This window comes from Cottoperca gobio, chromosome 7 (genome assembly GCF_900634415.1).
Source record: "Cottoperca gobio chromosome 7, fCotGob3.1, whole genome shotgun sequence".
Lineage (NCBI taxonomy): Eukaryota > Metazoa > Chordata > Actinopteri > Perciformes > Bovichtidae > Cottoperca > Cottoperca gobio.
Window position 1 is genome coordinate 10,352,641 of NC_041361.1, and position 2,886 is coordinate 10,355,526.

Sequence of the window (2,886 nt, forward strand, 5' to 3'; positions counted from 1 at the left end):
GTTGAAGGTTGTGCTCCTAACTCCTTTATATACTGTTCGGTAGTTTAATTTACAGCATTATATTCTATAAAATCAGCATATGTTTGTAGCTTTGTGATTTGATTCAAGATAGTTTTTAATTTTAGTTCTTTATTTAGCTTAAGAAGTAGGAGAGTTTTCTCAGCCCATAAAGGAACACTTCAGCCTTCAGTTTATCACAAACATTCAACATCACCACATCTGGAGATACATGGTTTACACTGGTCAGGAAGGAAATTTGTAATCTGTAAAGTAACTAAAGCTGTCAGACAGATTCAGTGGAGAAAAAGTACCATGTTTCCCTCTGAGATGTAGTGGAGCAGAGGTATACAGTTGTATACAATTGTAATACTAAAGTTAAGTACAAGTATCTCAAAATGTGTGACTTGATTAAATGTACTAAATTACATTTCACCACTGCATTTATGTTTTTTCTGCAGGTGGAAATACATGTCAGAGTTAGGAAGGAACCTCCCTATACTAGGTGTGGGTTTAACCCATTAACCATTAAAAAAACCCATCAGTGTGATTAAATGACACGCCTGAGAGCAGCCCCACAGCCATAGGTGAATCCAACATTTGTCTCCTTCTTCCTCTCTGTTGTATGTCAGTCAGCGGTCCAGTGATAGATGTGTTTATCAACTCAGTGGTGAAGGCAGAGGAATAAAGAGGGGAGCAGATGTTTGCAGCTGCAGACCAGATTATGGGGTGGAGTGGATAGTGGGGGAGCCTGCCGAGTTTGTGTGCGCGGGGAGTTTTGGGAGGGTTACAGGGGGGTTACAGCGGGCTCGGGCGGTGGCAGGGAGAGGTGGGGTGCGGGAGCTATGACTTAAAGGAGCCTTTTCTCTGAAGTGTCTGCCAGCGTGCACCCCAGCAAACACAATCACAAGTCTCGTTGGTTCTGCTAGCTGAACTAATGAGGGCCTGTGCGTTGAGGGCAGGGGCTTTGATGTTCTGGGTAGCTGGCTCCTTGTGTTTTCTCTCCCGCTCTCCTTCTCTGCCTGTCCCACATCAAAAATGAAAGGGGAGTTGAGAAGCAGATGTTTTGAGGCATGTATTTATACAGAGTACACTTTATTCACCCCCTTCTCCATACTCCATTTGTCCTTTGCTTCTGCATCGCCGCTGTACGTACAGCAAGGATCTATCTCCCCATCGTTATATCCAACTAAACATGCTAAATCGCCTTACTTTATACATATAATCATCCTGTCAATCAAAGTGGGTAACTTTTATCTCTCCTAACTTCCTCTCTCGGCCTCCCTCTCTTTAATTTCAGCCCAGTCGTCTGGTTGTCATTACTCGGGGGGCAGTCAATGTGTTGCTATGCATGTGTCTATGTCTGCAGCGATGAGGGGGAGAATGGGAAAGAGAGAAAAAGAGCGCAGAGAGGGAGAGAGAAACCAATCCCAGGCTGTCCACCAACCTCTGTCTCACACATGGGAGAAACAGTGACAGGAAATTCCCTTTCGCAGCAGCTCCAGGGTGAAATGATAAAGGAATGAAGAAATGCAAAAACCAGAAATCCTTTTCCTTTATCATTCCATACGAGTCGCTGTCTCCCTTTTATTCCCTCACTAAATACCAAACAGACAGAACAGTCGATTTAGCCACCGGCACTGCCATTCCTCAGGAGTTGAGGGATATTTACAGAAGTCCATACAAACAACACTTAATTGGCATTAAATCTTATTTTGTCAGAGTTTGGATCATCCAAGATGTCTAGGAATGCAGCTATCATAAATTCAGTCAGGTGTTGACATGGGAATTTTGCTAAATCGGCAGTGTCTCGGGTCACCAGGAGTTCTGTCTGACAGTTCATATGTGTGCACCAGCATGCATGTTTTTGATTGTGCATCAGTACGAGTATTCCTAAATCTAAGTGTCTTTGTGCATAAACACATGCATGTGTTTACGTTTGTGTAGTCTGTCTCCCAGGTAACAGGGACACGGCGTCCCACGTGGTTTAGCGAGTCCCTTCCTTGGCTATGAACTCTGGGACAGATGATCCCCTCAGATGCTCGCACAGCAAAGACTGGTATAATCACCCCCACTCTCTGCTCTCTTGATGCTTCTCTCCAGTAATAAAAGTCATACTTTAAGGAAACAATATCCTGCAGCCATAAAAAGTCCTTCTCTCAGCATGAAGTGGTCATAAAAAAGGCTCTCACCTCCCAAACCTGTAGTGCATAGAACTTGACCCCCGCCCCCCCCCATCTACACAGCAACAGACACACACACTCAAACATACACACATCCTTCCGCATCAGTTGAAGACTAAAGCAGGTCCATCTCTCACTTTGACATGTTCTACATGTGGGAAGAATCTAAGGAGTGCTCGGACTGATGAAATGGACAAAAGCAAGCGCAGAATAAGCAGAGCTCGTCATGATTTCATAGGAGAAGTGACACACATCACATCACAGTTATATTCATGAAAAACATGACCACTAGCGACCACTTTCAGAAAGTAACTACTATTGTTACAATGGTGTAAATAAATCAGAATGATTAGTTGTTCAGCGTTAGGAAGGACTGAATTCGTCTCAAAAACGTTACCATTGAGTTTTACAAGTATATAAGTGTGCTTTCTGTCCTGATATCTATCAGTCCTTCAAAAAACTCAAAAACGCTTCTATTAGTAAAACACTTGTCTAGAAAGATTTTGTGACTGACCCCCAAGTAAGTATTGTTGCTCTGTCTGAGTCACAGGAGCAAAATATACAAATGGAGTAAACATCTGTGAGATCATCAGAAGAGCGCAGGTAAATGTAAGATAAATTGCTTTGTTGTCTAACAGCACTGGTTTACCATCCTGAGCCAGTCGTCAGCATAAGTCTGTCAGTAACTACAACCAAAAAGACAGGC